We start from the raw sequence: 22,221 nt of genomic DNA, 5'->3' as shown, positions 1-22,221 counted from the left end.
ACTGTCTAAAGTCACACAGCTAGGATGTGGCAAAGCCTTTATCTCACATGGAAGAACTGGAGATGTTAGGACAAATACTTCAAAAGCCTCTTAGAAGAGTTCTTGAGATCCTTCAGGGTTATGCTCCAGAAACATAAGATGTTCATTTAACTCTTGACTAAAAAGGGTCAGCCCACAGGTTTTTTGCTTGGCCGAAAATACATAAAGCCTAGGGCCAAAACTGCCTTTGCAGAGCCAGGAAGAGAGTCTGAGAACCACTGCCTGCTATCAGGGTTCTTCTCCATTCTTTCTCTAGTCAGCTCTCAAACTCTCCTCCAAATAATGTGAATAAATGATCCAAGAATTTAAGGTTGAAGGGGTAAGTGTATTAGTCTGTTTAAGGTGTTAAATTATTAGCCTGCATGAGGAGCCTATACATCTTTGTCACAGGCTGCTCAGATTGAGTACATTTTAATGGAACTAGGCCCCCGAAGTGATTCAAAAAGAGAAAGAAAAGAAAGAAGGGCACAAGGCTCAAACAAAAGTAATACAGGCACCAGCATTACATTCTGATGATAGGATGGGGTCCAACTCTCTAATTCCATGAAAGCTCCTGCTAAGAGACTATGTAATGAACTTTATTTGCTTATTTTTGTCCCATTGGGAAAGGACCAGGATTCACTGTGTTATGCCACCAGGGTTCTTGCTGAAGCAGTAGAATCTTTCTCCTCTTTCAGTAAATAAATTCCTCACTTTGAAATTCTCACAGAAGTTCATATGCTTGTAGCTAAGCCATTATTAGGCAAGAAAACATAGAAATGGAATTTAATGTTTGGAAGAGCCTGTATTGACTACACTGAATAACTTGACTCTTAGAAAGTCTATCAGGAGATTTTTAGAGATGCACCATTAGAAATGTGTTATATTGTGTTGTCTGCCATGAACCTCTGTTCTTTCCAATTATCCTGCTTTTTGCATGAAGGACTGTTTCTTAAGTTTCCGTTTCTGTTTAGGAAATAAGCATGAATATAATCTATGGTATATATATCTAAGCTTCCATCAAATAAACTACCCCTTTCTTTTCATTCCCCAAAATCTTACCTTTGATCTCTAACCAGACAAATGTTTCCTGGTCCCATCAGAACCAAGTTATGCCTAGATGGGGTTACCAGTCAGGTAGTATGATTTCAGGCAGTCCCTCCCCAGATATTTCTCTTATCTACCTGGATGCAGCCTGCTATGTCATTATTAGTATTTCTTCCTTCAGTTTCAGATTTTGATGTTGTTAAGGGTTGCTCTTTTCCTAAAAGACATGCATTTCAAACTGGTAGCATTTGCACTTCAGTGTGAAGGATTTTTCCAAGAGCAGGGCTTTGAAGTAAATGAAGAAGCCACTACTATATATAGGACAGTGTGTGTGTGTGTGTGTGTGTGTGTGTGTGTGTGTGTGTGTGTGTTCAGATATTCCAAAACAAGACAAAACCAATCTATTTTCCAATTTAACAAAAATATAAAAATGATTAATTTAAGTAAACTAATTCCTGTAAACCAGGGTTCCAGGAGAGTCTATAAACCAGACTGCTCTTTTACTTATGATTAAAGGGAGAAGTGTTTGGCCAGAGAGCTGTGATCTGTTATCTGTGTGGGTCTAGTTATCAGACAGCCTGGATTTTCAAAGATTATACTGAATTTCAAATATTCTGTTACATTTCTCTACAAATACTCTCCTATATTTGGAACTATGTGTCAAGATGTATAGATTGCTGGTGAAGAATATGTGGAAAATGTCAATCCTCTACTTAGGATAACCCTTTTAGTTAGATTACCTACTCAGGAAGGTATACCATATAGAGAGATTTTCCATGACGATCCTGGAATCAGAGAAAAAAATACTTTCCACCAGGATAAGGTCCAACTGATCTATCACCCTTTTCTTTTATGCTTTCTCTCCTAGAGAAGAGTTCTATGAATGTCGTACCATGCTGTTTCTTAAAATCAAATTTGTTTGTCCTTATACTTTATCCAGAATTATATTCCAGAAAGTTCTAATAGTCATTCCTATGCTGTAATCAATCTTATTTCAGTCAAAAATAGTCTCTCCTTCCTATACTTTGCTAATTTCACCTTACCTGTAATTCATAGTAGGTATAACATTTTATATTCACAAATGCAGGTGCACAAAGATGTGATTTTTTTAAAACCAAACTTAACGTAACCTGTAAGTACCCATTTCTACTAGGTAAGCCAAAACTTAATCATGTCAATTCAAATTCATTAATTCACTTCCACTTAAAAACTGTATCTTTCTGTGCTTACTGAATCAATCCAGAAGTTTCTATACTTTGCTGCCTTTGTCCCTGAATATTATATAAGTTTCAAAGTGGCTGACTTATTCTGACTTCTTGTCCTGGAACCAGGTGAGGGCTGTCTGGCCCACTTTCTACACTGGGTCCTCTTCGACAGTCACTGAGGTATAGCTTGTCTCATCCAATCTTGGACACCTGTTTCTAGCCCTGCCACATCTGCTGCAGTTATCTGAGGCCCTGGCCTGGACCACAGATGATGTTCTGCATCACCTCAGCCCAACAGAGAGGCACTTCTGTGCACCTCCTTGAGGCTGGGAAATTCTAAGTAGCATTGCTACTTTTTGCACACCACTCTGGGGTGCTCGCATCAATGCTCTGCCTCCCAGAAACTATCCTCAGCTTCCATTGGACTTAGTGCTCTTCTCCAAGTCCTGCATTTTCCCAGGCTAAGCCCTGGTAAGCCAGGCAGTGTGCTTTCTCTTCTAGGACCTAGGGTTTCTATCAATGTTTACATAATCCATTTTCAACTGTGGATTCATTCTATGGCACCAACCAGTTATTCCTGACCCCATGATTTTTCCTTCTTACTTTGGATGAACTTTTGTGTCTTGATGGCAGGAAACGGCTCTTTAGATGATTACTCATAACATAAATGCTCTTCTGTGAGTCTTCCCTGGCTGTTAGCACTTTGGAGCTTAATAAACCTTTTCTCTATAAAAAATTCCAGCTTTGTCTGTGGCCATGCCACCCTGAACAAGCCTGATCCCATCTGATCTCAGACGCTAAGCAGGGTCAGGCCTGGTTAGTACTTGGATGGGAGACCACCTAGGAAGACCAGGTGCTGTAGGCATAAAAAATTAAAAAAAAAGGGATTGTAAATTGACAAGGATTGTAGAAAGACTTACCTTGGAGGCTATTTTTTCATCTATTTTCAAAAATGTCTGAATTGATGTTGGAAATTCAGTGATAATTTCTTTGTTTCTGGCTGTTTTTGACCTCCCTTGGGAACCGTGCATATGGAAGAGAGTTTTGTTTTTCTTGGGGTCTGCCAGTAAGTGAAACTTCTGCTTCCCCTCCTCACCTTCATATATTTTTTCCAAGGCTCATTTCCATAAAAGTCATCACAACATAAACCATTTTGTCATCTTCTTTTTACATCCATTGCTTGCTACATTTATTAATTTCTCAAGGCCACTTAACTTAAGGATTGTAGTCTTGTGAAGAGCAAAGTGCATTGGATGACTAAGGAGATGATTTGATTCAGACTATTGTACTAGGGGACCATTCATTAATGAAGATTATCTCAAAGAAGAGGAAGATACCCTGGGATTTATAAAGACAGGTAAGTAAGTGGAGTCTTAGGGGATTGGAGAAGAGGGTGGAGATCATTCTTATCTTAGAATATGCCAAGGCAGGGTGGTTCTGTGTGTTTAACCATTTCCTAGAATAAAAAGAGGGGTAATAAAATAAAGTTTAATATTGTAAGTTCCTTTTTTTGTTCAAGAAGAATAATATTCTTCTTCATTCTATCAGGTTACTCAAAAAGCTAAAAAAAAAAAACCAAAACACCTTTTACAGTCTTTAGTAAAGTAGACAAATGTAAACACAAGCTCTTCCTGGAAATCTTATAAATAAACCCTCAAACCTTAGTTAGCTTTGACCATGGTAAATAAAATTTATTTTCCATGGGCTTTCTACATCCATTCAGGTTTTGTCCTACAAGATTTGTCCTACTAGTCATTTTACCTGAGAATAAAATCATTCTCTCTCTCTCTCTCTCTCTCTCTCTCTCTTTTTTAACAGAAATACATCCTACACGTGTTGCATACAAAGTTGTACCTCCCTGCTACAATCGCTCCTGGTAGAGCCTCACTCACACATACTATTTAACCTTGATAACTTTCATTTCACATAGAAAACTAGGAGGCAGATAATTGTGGACCGTCACACACCAATACATTTTAGCAGACAAGCTGAGTTCATGAATATACATCTCAAAGCTCCCTATAGCCATGTACATCCCCATAACACAACTTCTTAAAGTGGTAAAAATGAATATGTTCATTAACAGATGCAAATAATCAGTGTCTCTCATAATATATAAAATCAGAGGCAAAAAATATATAAACTTAAAATTATGCTTATTTATTAATGTTTCAGTATTCCATCTTAGTTTGAAATGACCTAGGCATTTAAGTACTATCTAATTTTTTAACTCAATTTAGTGTAAATCTAAGGTTTTAAGTTTTCTAGAGAGCTTAGAAATTCTCTTTGTACTGACATACTATAAAACATAATTACTACTGAAATAAAGTTTGTTATGGTAATGATTTTATTTGGTTAAACACAAAATTTTATTTTCCATAATTTTAAATGTTAACAGTCTTAAACATTACTAATAGTAGCTTAATCGGTAAACTTGTATTAGTTCCTGAAGTGCATTCCTAAGTAGAATAAAAATCTATGTATATATTGTTCTTAACCCTACTAAATCAGAGATGACATGGTTGTTTTTATTAAACAAAAAATATTAAACCAGTCTTGCTATCAAAGCTTAATCTAAATTATGTGAACTTGAATTTCTAAAACATATCCAACTTGGTTTCTGTAAAGGTAATTTTTTAGTCTAGCACACTGAAAGTACTTGAGATTCAATTTCCTTAATTTCTGGGAATTGTAGGAAGATTCAATTTATGTAAGTGCTAATTTATTGTTAAGCTATCAGAATAGAGCTCCTTTAAGAAATTTTATAATCTAATTTAGTAATACCATCTCGAAGTAGAGAAATATTACATGCTCACACAAATAGAGGTAAAAGCCTCTCTGGATTGCAGATTCATAATCATATAGGCATAGAGAGACCTTTTAGCTTCAGTTCTAAAATTTTAGCCAAGAATCAAGCATAAGCAAAACTTATTGGTCCATATCAAAGAACTAATTACAAAACTTATCGGTCCATATCAAAGAGCTGTTCTCTTCACAGTGGGTATGAATCTTTAATTTGAGTTCAGTATAGATAGGTAGACAAACAAATAGAAAAGACTGATGAATCAGATTATCTGTTGTCTCACACCCCAGAGAAAGATCTCTATAAATCATTTATCCATTTAGTCAGACCTTGAAACCAAAAGAAGCCAGAACCAGACACTAAGTAAATACTGAAGAAGAAGCAAAGTCAAATCCCTATCATGCTGCCCATGGGCAAGATTGCAGAGCGGGCATGAGTAGTTAGACTCACTGCTGGGACCCCAGACCATGGTCAAGAATGAAGCCCAATGGGCTCCAAGAGGCCTCTTGCCCTGGGTGGGTAAATGAGGATCTGAAAACAGGGGGCAAGCCTGTCCAAGGCATGACACTCAAATTGTGAAAGACAAATGTACTATAAAATTAAGGAGATGATTGTATTTAGTCTTCTGCAATAGGGATAGCATTTATTAATGAGGAATGTCTCAAAGATAAGTGAAAAAATGTGGGGTTTATAGGGGCTAATAAATGAAAAAGTCATGAGGAAGGATGAACAGAAAATCTTATGGGATTCATGATAGAGGACAGTCTTATCTTGGACTATGTAAGGGAAGTGTGGTCCTTTGTAGTTAGCCATTTCCCAGAATATAAGGAGTGGAGAGATTTCCTAACCATCGAACCCAAGGGCTCAGATGAAGTTTGTAAATGTCACTCTCTCACCTTCTAAGAGATCTCAACTCATATGGTTTAAGGATTGGAGTAGATATGAAGAAGCAGAGCTATATAATTTGGAAAAGTTATTCAAATGATTTTGATCATTTTACCTACCAAATAAAAATCTCTCGTTCTCTAATTTCCTTAAGGTCAGCAATTATATAGTGTATCCCTTTGTAACACTGGGGAAGTTATTTAATTTCTCTCAGTATTTCTCTTCTAGTCAGCAATATTAGGAGGTTGTAGAAAGGTTTATTTATCCATAAAAAGCAAAAGATTGGAAACAACCTAAATGCATGTCAATGGGGGAAGGAATAAATAAAATGATTACTCATTAACTAACTCAATTGAATCTTAGTATAAGGTTTTAAGTAACCTACAGGTATTGGATATTATGCTCAAGTTGATACACTATAAAATATGACTAAAAATTTTGTCAGAATCAAGACTCAAATACATTGAAGATAAATTAACATTTTTATGGGCTTAAGTATTATGTAGGAATATCATTAGCTTTTTCTTGATAAATAATCCAACATAAAATATTTAGAAAGTTCAAATTAACTCGTTTCTTCATAAGGAAACAAACCTCAATCTTATAAGAACAAATATACTTATATTCTGTACTGATAAAATTTTGGAAAAGACATACTGCTGATATTTTTTTCTCTCTTAAACCCAAATTATTAAACCAAGTATTTCTCTTAACTGCATGAATTTGTATTCTTATATAAAGATATTTTTGAGCTGATCGCTTGTAAATTTTACTCAAAAGTCCAACACATTTTAAATTTTACAAGTTCAATTTTCTCTTTTTCTGCGTATTTTTGAAATATTATCTCTATGGATCGATATGAGCAGAGCCCCTTTAGATACACTGTAATCTAATTAGACCCTTTGGAGGAAGGAAAATATGTGCTACCCAATAACAAGAATTAAAGATCTTCCTGAATTATAGATATACACAGAGAGAGAGAGAGCTTATTGTTTCAGTCAAAGTAAACGCAGAAATACAAAAATTCGCTCTCCAGAACTCAAAGAGCTTTTCTCTTCCACGGAGGACACAAAATTCTTAATTGATTTGAGCTCATAAATAGACAAGCACACAAACAAACTACTGACAGATTGGATTCTGTGTTGTTTTTCATCTAACAACATGAAGACCTATATCATTCATCCAATTTGTACCACTAGGGTTTTATTTAAAATAGTTATCTGTCCCCTATATTTTCTGTAAATTCGTAGTTATAGCTAGATATTTGATTAGATTCAGTTTTGATTTATTGGCAAGAATTCTTCTTAAGTTAAATGGTGTACTTGAATCAGGATGTACTGTTTGTCTTTTTTGTGATCCTAAATTGATCAGTGGGTTCAGATGTTGTCGGTCTGAAACTTCCATTATTAGGCTCCCTTTCAGCTTTTAATCTAATGATTTTAGGTTGATGATCAATGCCTAGGTACATTATTTCATTAAGGATTGCAAAGTGGCGATACTCTATCATACCTTCATGAGTTATTAGCTGGAATGCTTCAATTAAGAAAAAGGTTTTTTTGAATAAGGAGGTGACATAATCAAAATTATACTTTAGGAGAATAAATCTGATGCTGATATGAAAAAATAGGTCAAAAGGAGAGATACTGGGGACAGATAGAATTTAGAATTCTTATGAGTTATCTCTGAGAGGTAACGGGTGATCTGAAAAAGGTAATAATGAAGGAGGAGAATGACAAAAAAAAATATGCTATGTGAAACTGGAGCTGGCCACTGCAGACCTGTAAGAAAGAGATCAAAGAACCTGGCGTGTGGGGAGACGTCGGCGCCACTAACAGGAACAGAGAGGACCAGTGGTTTGGAGAACAGGAGAGCTGATGAGTATTACTGTGTCTGTTTTCATCTCTTTATTAATACAGAAGTTCTCTCCCTGCTGCATTTTCTATTGCTTTGGAGAGTCCGACTTTTAAGAGCTTCACAGCGATTGTTAATTCCCTCAGGGCCCTCCTTCATGATCTAATATTTCTCGCCATCTGGACATGGAAAGATTTTCCTGACATCTAACTAGAATTTTTATTCTCTACTTTTTCCTTTGTGACCTGAAAACACAATCATTTTAAGGGTTTATGGCGAGGCATTTTGATCTTTTTAAGTTTGAGGGAACACTGTGATGACTCAGCTAATTTGGAATTCAAAAGGTTGTCTCTGAGGGTCTTTTAAATATATAAACAAAGGCATTTTATTCCATTCCATTGCCCCTACTTAACCTTTTTTCTACCCCCTTAAAAGATTCTTCTCCTTCCTGCATTCTTCAATTACTGAGCTGTCACTTCCCAGCATGGCCTCCTGCTTGAGTAACCTATGCGGACAGTTTTTAGCTCTCTAAGTCTTCGCCCATAAATTACTCTCCCATTTTCTAATCATATACGTTCCTATTCTCTTAACTCCCTCAGTTAATCTATATTGTTCTGGTATCAATGTGCCCAGGCTTGTATTTGGGAGCCCAGAGCAAACTTATCAAAGAGACTTAAAAAGAGATTTTCTCTCTTTGCTCCACATGGACATGATTCCAAAGGACTCCATCTCATTGCCTGCCGATCCATTGGTTATTCAATGTTTATCAATGTTCTTCCTTGATGCTGGAAAAGTTACATTTAACCCAACAGCATAGAATTCAGAAATGAAGAAAGAATTTGCTTCTGCTTCATTCTGGTTGTACTACTGCTTAGTTGAGCCGTCAAGTTCAGAGAAAGATCATTTCGGTTGTATCATAACATAAATAATGTATCTTTTCTTAAATACTTCATAGAAATTGAATGCTTGAAGTGGAACTTTTTAAAAATTACACTATAGGAGCTGGATACATAAAATAATCTTATGTAGAGACTTTCTTAAAAAGTACAGAAACTCTTTTTAACGATGAATAACAACTCCTTAACTAATCTGTCAAATTTTTGCATATTGAATTTTCTTTCAATGTGATTGGAGTCTGGGGACACCCAGCTTTCACTTCTAATATACTTATAGAAAAAATAATGCAAACACAGAGCAGAGTATCAAATTATGCCAATGACTGGGATTTTTAAAAATAAAGGATGGAGCGTGAGATGGATTGGTCACTTATCTTCCATGGGACAAGCCTGCTTCTGAAAAGAAAAAGTATCAATAGGTTGGTAGATGTGCTTTATGTTCTAGTACAGTCAGTGCAGCCACTCTGTCCTCTGTCCCTCACCACTAGCAGAGAAAGGCAGTCACTGAGAACGAAGGCTTTTATATTTGGAGCTGGTACAAGGCTCAGAAATGTCTGGGGCTATGTCACATAGTTCATGATTCTTCAAACTCTGGAGTAACAATTATTATATCACTGTATCTGTCTTTTAGGGAGCCTCTAAAATAGACTGAGTAGCCTCTGAAAAAGGTTCTATTCTAAGTTCTCTAAAAGAAGCTATACCATCCATAGCAATTTACAGATAAAAGCTCACTCAGCTCAAGGGACATCTAGTGTGGGAGCTAGCCCCATCTGGCCTCTGGGATGGAGATGGGACACTGTTCTCTAATTCCTGTATGGAACGATAAACATATTAAAATGAGTCAGATTATGGAATGAAAACTGAGTCGAGCTTTCTGAATTCCAGGCCTTGTGAGGCCACCACAAAGGCAGCAGGGCTGATTTGCAGGCCAACGTGCTGTGCAACACACTGGCTGTTAAAAACTGGCAGCCTTGCTGATGTGTGATTGAGGTCATTGTAATTGGTGAGTTGTTAATGTTTTGGACATAACCCCCGAGAAAGTATTTCTTACCAACTTTAAAAAAGAATTGATTCTTGAAATAAGAGTAACCCCTGACCTCTTCAGTTCCACTCACTCAAAAAGATATTTGAGCATTATAGATCACAGAACTCCCACCTGATAGTTTATGTATATGTAGTTCTCAATTTAGCTATGCCTTCCACAGCTGATTGACCCAGTTATCTGGAAGCAGTTATCTGGTGGTGGAGGATTCATTTTTTTCTGCCTGGTATGTGTTAGTGAGTTGCAAACATAAAAAACCTTTCTGAAATGTGTCCTGGATGGGTCACTTTTTTTCTCGCTAAATCTGAAGTCTAACATGGTCATAACTGGATTGAGAAGCTCCAAGCAAGTCGATTGAGTGATACGTCTCACCTCATATTTAAAACCGAGTGAAATCTGGTTAAAATGAGCACCCAGGCAGCTGATAAGGAGAAAATTCCTCTCTTAAGGACTGTATATGGATGAAGAGGTAGTGTGTTGTGCAGTAGCTAATCCTAGCTCCATCTCGTTGCTGGGAATTGGGGAGGTAAGGGAACAGAGTATGTGGTAAGGCCATTTCCTCTCACCCATTGCATGCATGTCACTTCAGACCTCCACCCAACAGTCCCACAAAAACCAAGGTTATTTTCCTGACTCGCCATTGAAAAAATGGAAAGTGTAGCCAAACTCCTGTTCTATGGGTGAGAAACCACTAATACCCTGACTTCCCCTGTCTTGAAATGAACTTACCACAGAATTGCCAACTGATAATTTTTTATTTCACCTCCTATCCCACTTGTTTTTTCTAAGATCATGAGTCCCAGGGGACTGAGTCTGAAACCCACGGAATTCTCTCTTTCTTTATTCTCAACAGCCTAAGTGAATTGAAGAATGAGATGATCTCGTGCATAATTCAGACCATGATCTTGCGTTGAGGCTGGGAAAGGTGGTGTGGGCTATATCCCACAATTCTAAAAACAAATGGATTAGTCACTCAGATGTTTGCTTTTCAGAGTGTAGCTGGACAAAAAGCCCCATGATCAGATGGAAAGTCATCTAGGTCTTGTTATGACCTATTCAGCAAAAGAGTCTGAAAATATAGTCTAGCCCCAGCAGGTACCTGTTAAAAAGATATCCTTGAGTCTGAAAATGCCAAAAATGTGTTAATTTTGTGACCCATCAGTAATAAACTGTAGAGACAATTAGCTAAATTCATCTAATTTGTTGAAATTCACGGCTAGGATTTAAATTTTCAAGGACAGTGGCTATAGCTGTTCTGCTTTCCAGTACACATAAAATCTTTAGTATGATATCTTCTCTGTAATTATTTTAATAGCATTGAGTTGAAGAAAAATATCTGCAACTTCAGTGGGCCTAAGTGTTCCATGCTCAATACTACACTAGTAAAATAGTGAAAGACCAGGCAAACAAAAGGACCCTCTAGACAACTGGAAACAGCTTCAATACATCCAAAGTGATAATGTCAGGCCATGTTGGATTAGAATACAGATAGTCGGTTAGGTTGCTAGTAAGTGATGCTGTTGCATTAGGACACAAATTTCCCAGGGTGTAAAGTGACAAATTCTCCAAACTTTAGCCAATGAAACCTAAGAAGAAGTATTATTTTTTCAAATATTGACTCATTTCTTTTAGTGCTTATTTTTGTCTTTCTCCATAATTCCTGTGGAAGTTATAGAAATCAAGCAAGTAATCACTGTTTAAAGGAAAAGGCAAGGCAAATTGTATCTTTTCATTACATTAAATATGAGAGGGAGATCCTTGTGTTATAAGAAATCAAGCTATAATCATCATTATTTTTTGTTTTGAGTCATTTTGAACAACTTTCAAAATCATGCTTAAAGAAATCATGAAATTATCCTGCCTTTGCAAATTTTTATAATGTAAATTAAAGAGTTAAGGTTTTGATGGCTATAATCACAAGAGCGTAAGATAATTCATGATTGATAAGTGTCTGTGTATCATCTGCTTATACTCTTTATTTATGGTGTGATTCCTTTTGCATTTGTAATTGTGTTTGAGTGTTTAGATTTATATTTGCATAACACCATAGGTACACAAATATTCAAACAAATATTTTTCCAGTATGACAGGAAAAATGTGTTTCCCATCCCTCTTCATGTGTTTTTTTAACATAAATTTGGCCACAGAACCATTAGGTTTTTAAAAAGCAGATAATGGTGCACCAACAATTAAGAATAAGTGAGCTCTGTAGGTTTTTCTACAACAATCTTGTTAGCAGGTAATTTATGAAATTAAAACAAGTGACAGACCAAATTCTAACACAGAGATCATCACTTATTAGCAAGCAGGCATATAACATATCATAGACTGCACATTAGATAAGGTGACCAATTGTCCCAGTTTGCTCAGGACTATCCCAGTTTTAGCACTGGAGTCCCAAGTCCAGGAAACTCATCAGCCCTGACCAAATCGAGACCTTTGATCATCCTAGATACACTCTCTTCTTTTAGATGCCCTGAAGCAAGAGGAAGTTAAGCTTAGAGCTGACAACTGTAGGCATATCTGTACTGGACACAGATTGACATAGGAACGCAGCCTCAGGTGCCACTATTCAGGAAAATTTGAAGAAACTTCTAGATTCCTGTATCCTTTTCATGTAAGAGTGGAGTGTCACTAAAATATTTTAGCCTATCCACGTCTCAAAAACCACTCATTTCACCATGGAGAACTAACTCATTTCTGTCATGCTAGTTGATTAGCCATTACTTTAATCAAAGAAACCCCATTTCTAATACTCATTGATCTATTTTGAAAAACCTTGATTGTTAATCACCAGAGCAGTTGCAGCAGCATCCGGGTTTCTGGGTACATGTTTCCTGACCACCAAGAATGTGGATAAAACTCACACTATGCATTTATATGACACCATATATGATCAAACATCTTAGAGTAAAGAACAGTTATCAAAATACCTCATGCCTCAAGACAATTGAAGGAAACCCATAGACTGAGAAACTCGGGAATGAGTGCTTTCTAAGGACAGGAAATCTGAAGAAGTATTAGCTAATGACTTTCAGAACATCAAGTTTGTCTCTGCAACAATATCAAACTTCAGCAGAAAGAAAGTGAAAACTCCCTAAAATTACAAGATTAAAATAAATCCACGCCATTCTAGCAAAAAGTCGACCTACTAGAGAGATAGTTTTGTGGAATTCTAGGGCTTGAATTCTAGTCCTTTCCATATGTCTTAGCAAGCTCCTTAGCTTGGACAAGTCACTTCACTTTTTTGAATTTTTGTCTCTTTCATTGTAAAGAGTAGTTTATCTTAAGACTCTTTTAGCTCTTAAAAGTGTCTAAAGTCTAGATTATAACTCTAAATATTTGAATTTTTCACTTTGAGTTTGACAGAAATAATTAGCTTTTCTTGTGTTTTGCCAGCATTAAGTAGAAACTTGGCTGACCTCCATGCTTCCAGTTCTTTAACCACTATCTTTCACTCTGCTAGAAATGGTAGATGATTTCTCTGAGGCAGAGAATATAGTTATGAACACAATGGTGTTTTGTTGATGCCATGGTCAGCATCTTGAAGGTGTCTGAGTCCTTTTGACTCCTAGGAATAGTGAGCATATTTTGGACATTGAAAGAGCTTCATACAAATATTCTGAGTGTGTGTTTACTTCATATTTAAAGACAATGCCCCAAATAGTCATTCTCCAGGAATGCAGCTCTTACAGCTTTGGCATTAAATTTCTCTAAATGGAATTTGCTGTACAGATAAAGCACAAACAGAGCAAGCTTTGACTCTGAGGACATTTCCTTTGATAAAACATTCTCAAAAAGGTCTATGGGAATAAAATTATTTAGCCCTTTGTTTATGTGATAGCAATGATTTTTACAATGCAAGGTGAAGATATCCAGACCAATTCTTTAGAATGTTTCGCTTGATTTCTCAAACTGATGTGCTGTCTTAGTCTGACATCTAAATCAAGTATGGTCATACGCTTCAAGGCACAAATTAGAGGACTGGCACCAGACTACAACGGTTAGGCAGTAGAGAATCAATACGGGCCATTTAAGCAACAGGACTGACTATGTTTCATTTTTGACACTTAAGTTTATGTTTATTGAGTAGAGGAGCTTTAACTCCACAGCAGCAATAAACTCGTTAGGAAGTGTCAGCTTGGATTATAGAGCATGGTAAATAAATATCACCAGTGCTGGACACAGTTTTCATTGACTCTCTAGTACAGTATCTGGATGTGAAAGCAGTCTAAGCAGTTTGGGGTACAGCAGACTTTGAGAACAATTTCCAATATTAGGAAAGAATGTCTGTAAGTCTAGAAGACTTTTCTCTAGAAACTTCTAACAAAATGACATTCCAACTAACACCTGTAAGTGGATTTGTTCTATGCGGTCTGAAAACTAGGTCTTGGAATGAAATTCTCATTAGGCACCTGGCAAACCTGTGTCAGACAGATATACATGGAGGTTGTTCTAAAAAAGAATGATCTCTTCCTCCAAGCACAATCTCCAAAAGCGAAGCTCTATAACAAAATTTAAAGACAATAGGTTGCTATAACCCTTGGTAAGGCAATGATGAATGGAGTCAGAGGAAGCAAAATGCTGGAGAGTAAGACCTGGAGAAAGGCCCTTTATAAAATGTGCTTGTGCTCCCTCCGATCAGGTTCAGCTCTGCTCCCATGTCAAGCGTGCAGGCCTTTCTTTCCCTCGTGCATCTTTTTGATCCATAAGTGGAACAGGATCACTGCAGAGGAGAGTGATTGGTGCCACAGATGTGCCTCGCCTGACATACTGCCTGTTCTAGTGTTGCTTATTTTCCCATCTACTATGTTCCAGCGGAGTCGAATGACAATCCAAAAAGCTTTGATTTCAGCTTCTCTCAGGGTCAAGATAAGTAAAACGCCCCCTTCTGAGTAGAAAGTCTTTAAAAATGTTATTGATTAACTTTTAATCAGTAACTCTGAACTGTACCCCAGATTTCTTTTGTGTTCTGTCTTTACTGGCTGGGACTCTTTATCTGCCTCTTTGCAGCCAGTTGTGCTCTCCTGCCTCTGTTCTTATTCTTCCTCCCTGTTTTCCCAGAACTGTCATTAATTATATCAAAATATATCTTACGACAAAGGACAAAAGAATTTATAAATATAGTTGGTCTTGTAGACTTCTTCAGGTCCTTCATGTAATGGGTCTTAGAATTCAGGCGAGATCTGCAACCAAGGGGCCCACTATGTCTTTCTATATTATGTTTTCCTAAAACAGATTAGCAAACTGGGTCATTAGGATAAACGCAAGTTATTTCATCAGCCAGGTTGGATTGCTACGACCAACTGATTATCAAGAATCTACTACGTGTTCACAACTGGGCTGGAGAATGTGCATGCTGAGCTCTGGGCTCTTAGCCTTATTATTGAAGAATAATTCTTCCGGTGATGGCGCATCTGAAAACTTTGAAATATTTAACTGTCTCCAATAATTAATTGACCTGGAACATATCTTGGTTCAATAGAAAAGTACTGGATTTTAATGAAAAAGAATGAAACCATTTACTAAAATGTTAATGCACTTGGAAGAGAGCATCCGTATCCTAAGTGCTTGTGCTGATTATTCTCCTTTTCACCCCTCAGTCACCGCCTTCCTCCCACTATTCATTCTCCCATCTTTTCCCTCCTGCTCGCTCCCCAGGAAAGGGAACCTCTATGGAGGGAAGACTACACCACCCAGGTTCCCTTGCCAGCCAGCTTCAGTTGGGGGTCAGCTGAAGGGAGGAAGCCTCAGGGAACCAGAAAGTAGGAAGAGAGAGAGTCCAGAGAATTCTCTTCTTACCCCTTCTTTTACTTCTCTGACAGCTATCCAATCCCTCCATTCCTAAACTCCTGTGTGGCCCCTTCCTCCACTGCACAGTGACCCTGCTTGCTCTCTCTGTCCCTTCAGCCCAGGAAGAATAATGCCTTCCTTCTGTTGCTGGTCCATGGATGCTTCAATGTCTCATATTTGTTTCCATAATTTTACCCAAATCTGTGTTAATCCCTTCATTAAAATCTATTCACTTAAATCAGTGGTTCTCAACTCTTCCTGAACATTATCATCACCAAGGGAGCTTTTAAAACTACCAATGCCTGGGTCCCTATCCTGAGACTGATGTATCAGGCCTAGGGTGGGGCCTGGGCAGGGGTGTTATTTAAGAGATCTGCAGATAATGAAGCCAGAGTTGAGAACCACTTATTAAAATCTGAGTGAATTCTGTTTCCTGCCAAAACCCTGATTGATAGAGTACTCAGTGAATATTACCTATTGTTAGGACAACTACTAACACCACTACTTTTATTTCTACTATGTTAATTTAATAGTTCTCCCCAAGTTACTGCTGAGGAAACCTTTGCACAGAGGTTAAATAATGTTCTGAAAATTACATGCTTCCTAAATAGCAGAGTTAGAGTTCAACTTATTTGACTCAAAAGCTCATGCTCTTTATGCTCCTTCCATTATGATGTACTGCCAAGATTAGAGCTTCTCAAACTTTAATGTGTATATGAAACACTTAGGGATCTTGTCAAAATGCAGTTTTGATTCAGTGGTTCTGAAGCCTGAGGTGTCGCATTTCTAACAACCTTCCTGGAAATACCAATGCTGCTGGTCTGACGACCTCACTTGAGTATCAAGGAAATAAACAAGTATTTCCCACTCTCTTCTTTCTTCAAACCTTCAAACATTCCTCCCCATCCTTATCATTTTTCTATCTGATGACCCTGCTTCTTACCTCACTGAGAAAACAGAAGCATTCAAAAGACTCACATTATCATGTCCACCCACTTAATCCCATCTGCCCCCACCTACTCTGTCTTCCCACCTGTAACCACAGATGGAATATTCATGCTCCCATTCAAAACCAATCCAATCAGTGTGCCACATTCCATCTACCCTTGTTCACCCTAGGGCATTCCTTCAGGAATATTTTCCTCTCTACTGCATCTTTTTTTTCCCCCTCTGTCCTGAATTGTTTTCATTAGCATAACATACGAACATTATTATTTCTCTTAAGAAACAAACAAAATAACTTTATTTTGATTCCATTCCCCCCACCAGTTTCCACTCCAATTTTTATACTTATTTGCAGAAAATTACACAAATTTTCCACATGTGTTGTTATCAACTGTATTCTTCTCATTCTTAGCTTTTATCAAGGTTTCCAATGAGATATATATTGCTAAATCCAGTGGTCGGTTCCAGTCTCCCCCTTAGTTTTTATTGGTATTTCATACATTTATTAACTGTCTCTTCCTCGTTATAGGTTAGAACATCACACTCTTGGTTTTTTTGTTTTTTGTTTTTTTTCTTTTTGGCTGGCTTTCCTTATCTCTATTATCTTTGGCATGCTCAGGACTCAATCTTTAGTTCTCTATCTATATTTACTCTTTTAGTGATGGCCCCCAGCAGTGTGTCTTTAAATAGCATAGATATTTAAAATTTATACTAAATTTATATTTCCACTTGATCTTTCATGTGAAATCCACACTCATAAATCCAGCTGCTTATGTAACATCTCCATTGAGATATCTAATAGACATTTCAAACATAACATGATAAAGACTAAACTTATATTCTTCCCAAACTTATTTTATCCACAGTTTTTCTCATCTCAGTTGATCCACCTCCAGCCTTCCAATTGCTCAGGTCAAAAATCTTGAGGTCATCCTTGACTATTCCTTTCACATCCACCATAATATGAAATTCTATTGGCTCCTCAAATTACATCCACCATAATATGAAATTCTATTGGCTCCTCAAATTATAGTCAGTCTCACATTTCTCACCACCTGTATTGCTACCACTCTTTTCTGAGACTTGCTTGGACCATTACAATAGCCTCCTGAAATAACTCCTTTATTCTATACTTGCTACCTGACATCCATATTCTCTTTTAACAAAGCAGATAGAGTGAACCTCTTAAAATGCAAGGCAGATCATATGGCTTCATTGCTTAATACCCTATAACGGACTTCATTTCACTCTGAGTGCAAGTCAAAGTTCTTATACAGTCAAAAATGTCTGTATAATCCATCCTCCTTTCTGACCTTCTAATCTTACTTTGCCAACATTATATTCAATTAATTTCCTGCTCAATCACTTCTTTCCAGGTATATTGACCTCCTTGATGCCACTTGAACTTTCAGGAATGCTCTTGCCTTCTATTCTTTGCACCGGCTTTCCCTTCTCCCTAGAATGTTCCTCCTTGGGTATCTGTATGAATAGCTCTCTCATCGCCTTCAAGCCTTTGCTCAAATGTTACCTTCTAGGCAAGTCTTAATCCTGATCATTTTTTTTAAATTACAACTGTCCTTCACCCACATCCTATCTTTGACTTTTCTGATTTCCATTACTCTGTTCATTTTTTTATTTTCCTACAATTGGCAATTTCCTTATTTACTATGCTTGTTATTTGTTTTCTGGAATATAAGTTCCCAGGAGAAGGGGGCTTATTGTCTTTTGTTTTCTTCTCTTTTTTGAAGTACCTAAGAGATTGTCTGGCACATAGAGATACTCAAAAGGTTTTGTTGAATAAATAAATGAATAAAAATAGTTTTTGTTATAGTTTTAAGATGGTAGATAACAGAATAAACTTTTGTTAGTCAAAAACCAAGAACCTGAGTGTTATAAGTACGGTAATAAGATTCAGACATAACACCCACACAAGCACAAAAGATAAAATTCCCATCTCTTTCTAGACCTATTTGCTTATCTAAGTCCAAAGAAATGACTTCTTTCTATTCAGGAGTGAGATTTACTGTTATATGAGAAAGATTCTCTTCCTTAAGCTTTGGCCAACTCTAAAATCTCAATCAAAGTAAACAGCTATTACCTACTTTCTGTTCTCCACAGATTTGACAACATTTTATAGTATGAAAAAATGTCTTGTGATGTGAAATTTAGACTATTGACAGACTGGATAGGGATTCTAGAGGGTTTGGGGTAATGTTCAGTGTTTCACTGCACAGAGCCCTCAAGGTAATGTTCTCAAGAATCAATCATTGGAAGCCAACTAAATAGCCTTGTTCCCTCAAATGCGAACCTGGTTACTTTATCAAGAAAACAGATGTTTATTGCTTTGAGGCAGAAAATAATAAGTCAGGCAGGTTTACAAGCCCCCTTTTCATCTTGAAAGCATTTCTGTCAGCTTCTTCATCCTCAGAGAAAATTACCCAATCAAGCCCTGAAAGGTAGATGATGAGTGGGTGTCACACTTGGCATCTCATTTCTTCTTCCTGGCCAGGGATATGGAGATGCTATTGACCTCCCAACTTAGGGAAAAACATTTTTTTGTCAGCAAAGTTGTTTGAGAGCTTTCTTGGAAGAAAGAAATCATGTAACTATATGCTAATGTAGAAAACCAAAGGAAACTGGCATGAAGCTCTCAGAACAGCTCTAATTTTGGTTTAGATACAATGATTCAATAACTGGCATTTATTAGACGGGAAAGAAGAATCTTATGTTCTCTAAAAAGTAATTTGGAATGGGATGAAGGAGTCACATGGAAATCCTGTTCATCTTTTTTGATGATCTGAATGTTTTATTATGTATTTCTACACCTTTCAGGAAAATTCAGGAAAGAACAATGATGGTTTTAAGAAATGGCCAGTCTCTGAAAGTCTATATCCCAAGTTCAGAGAGCACTCAGTAAAGTTCTCCAAACAAGTGAGTTCCTTTGAATGTTCTAACTTTTAAGCATTTTAATCATGATTTTTAAAATATATGAGGTGACCACATGAGAAAGAAAGCGTTTAAGATTTTGTTCACATTTTGAGGTAGAGAACAGCCAGGACCAAAGGAGCCTGAACAATCTTTATCTACAATGGGCTGTATTTGTCAGCAACAAATGGAATGGAAATGCAAACATTTCCTGTAGATTGAATCAATATGTGTTTTACAGACATATGAAATAGTATTTTTCATATAGGTGTACCACTATATAAGGTCTATAAGAACCCTTCAAGCTAGTCTCAGATTTGATTCAGAGTCAACTACTAATAGTCAAGTATACCATCTGGACCCACCAGCTGCACTTTGTCAGCAGAGTGAGGGCATTTATGTGTTCTGTTTAATTCTATTATTTCATATGGGTTGGTCATACCTCCCTAAAATATCGGTAACTGCTGAAGGCAGAGAAAGCATGAGATTTGGAGATAGGCCACCTAGGTTTGTGTCCCAACTCTGTGCTTATTAGTGATAAAGCAAAGAACCAGTCATTTACTATCTCCGATTCTTAGTTTGCTTATTCTGTTTGAAAAGTGGAAAAATAATCAAATTAATACCTCTAGTATAAGAAGAACATAAGGATCCAGTGTTCAAGGTGACTTGTAAATTAAGTATTATGCAAATATTAATTCCCCTAGTGACATATAACTCTCTGTGGCTCAGTGTAGGTAAATTATTTACAGTTGTTCACCTGATTTTCTTGGTCTTTGCTGAACAATCTTGGTCACTTTATCTTAAAAAATTGGGTTAGACAGGGGTAGGAAGAAGGGTATGAGAAAATTAGATTTGTACTTCTATAGCACAGATATAACTGTGCTTCTATTGCCTCTGCTTATCTAAATGTTTTACATTCATGAGATAGTACTCTTTGTCATACACTCTCCAAAATTCATGAAGGTCATTTTTAATGTAATATCCCCAGTTGGGGCATCTGATATGCAGATTAATTCACAAAGTTCTACAGTACCAGTAGCATTTCCCTCTTCTCCACACTCTCTCTAGCAATGTAAATCGATGCCTATAGATAGCATGGAGAATGGGCATTTCATTTGGTTATTTTTCTCTCGAGAAGTACACTTCTATAGATGTCTTAATGAGCTACAGGATGATATTTCTGTGGGCTTAACACAGTGGGTTTCAGTTAAGTACATCCTTTTTTTTCCCCCCCTCTTGGTTCTCGATTCATGCTCTTAATGACCAAAACACTAGTTAGTACTCACAGAAGCAAATGTATCAGTAGGAGGAAGTTTAGGGACACTTGTGGAATGTCTAAAACGGTGGCTTTCAGGAAGTATAAACTCCCTTTACTGCCAGGAAAATAACAAAACAACAGGTGAAACGATGTTAAAAAATAGGTAAGAAAAAAAATCCAGTAGATATTACCATAGGACCAACCACAAATCGCCTAGATCATGGGTGGGGTATTAGGCAGAAGGGTACATAGAGAAGTTAGTAAACAGAAGATAAGTTAGCTGGGCTACAAGCCAATATCTTTTGCTCTTTTGAACAACTTTCTCATCAAGGTATCACATTTATTCTTCTTCTCACACTTAGTACTAATTCTTTTAAGGAAGACAGTAGTAGTTACAAAGTCATAATTATTTGCTTAAGTTTTCTTTAAAACTTAGTCAGATGGAAAAGGACAAAAACTGTACAATTTCACTCATATGTGGACTACAAAACAAAAAAGAAACAAATGAACAAACAAAACAAAATAGAAACAAACTCATAGATACAGACAGCACATTGGCGGTTACTAGAGGAGCTGGGATTTGAAGGGAGGGCAAATGGGTAAAAGGAGTCGATTATATGGTGAAGGAAACTACACTTTTGGTGCTGAGCATACTATAATGTATACAGATATGAAATTATAATATATAACTAAAAATTATGTTATTAACCAATGTTACCTCAATAAAAAGGAAAAAGAGAAGAAAGAGGTCTGTAGAAAGGAATAATAGAGCAGCTTTCTATATTCCATTCTCTTACAGTGGGTCTCTTTCAGTTCACGTATGCTTTTATTACCATCACTGTCTCTCTCTTCTTTCTCTCTTTTTCCTTTCCAAGATGAAAAGAAAGATTAGAGAGAAAGTAGTATAGGATATATTTTACTATAGCCATGAATAATAGATATTTCTTGGATTTTCTAAATCTAAAAAAATACTTTTTAGGAAAAATAACATTACTAATATTGCTTAAAGAGAATATAGAAAACCTAAATATACCAATAAATATTACTAAAATAGAAAAAAATATTTACGAGTTTATCTGAAATTACTGCAGTGCAGACTTACAGGTGAAGTCTTTAAATCTTTGGGAGATGAATAATTAAAATATACAGGCTGTCTCAAAATATAGGGGAAAAAATAGATGTATAATGTCAAAACTTGACCAAGTACTAAGCAAAAGAGAACTTAAGCAAATCTTACTAAAGAACATAGGTTCAACTAATCAAAGCAATGTAGAATTTTTAAACATTTTTAAACTAACTTTTATACAGACACTGCCCAAGTTATGAAAGAGAAAAAGGATTTTTATGTTTATAAATGTATTTTGTAAGTTTGACTTTATAAAGTTTATTATGTAGTCAATTTTTTGTGCACGAGGTTGTTTTGATGATCAAGACACCCTGAAGTGGAGAATTAGGGATCATAATTGCAGTCACATAGCAGAGAACTGAAAACACCATGGTTCAACAGGAAAACTAGTTGAAAATGGATCAGAATTTTATATATTTTGCCTTTT

At 36.6% G+C, this 22,221-nt stretch overlaps 1 non-coding gene across 1 annotated transcript; it reads left to right on the top strand.

The window, feature by feature from the left end:
- The first annotated feature begins 3,016 nt into the window (after nucleotides 1-3,016).
- LOC120589115 (5S ribosomal RNA) lies at nucleotides 3,017-3,135 on the top strand. The gene has a single exon (XR_005649387.1). It is a non-coding gene; the product is annotated as a 5S ribosomal RNA (ribosomal RNA).
- Nucleotides 3,136-22,221: the final 19,086 nt, after the last annotated feature.

The sequence above is a fragment of the Pteropus medius genome, unplaced genomic scaffold, assembly GCF_902729225.1.
Source record: "Pteropus medius unplaced genomic scaffold, Ma_sr-lr_union100, whole genome shotgun sequence".
Lineage (NCBI taxonomy): Eukaryota > Metazoa > Chordata > Mammalia > Chiroptera > Pteropodidae > Pteropus > Pteropus medius.
Note: the sequence above shows the minus strand (reverse complement) of the source record. Positions and strands in the feature narration are given on the sequence as shown.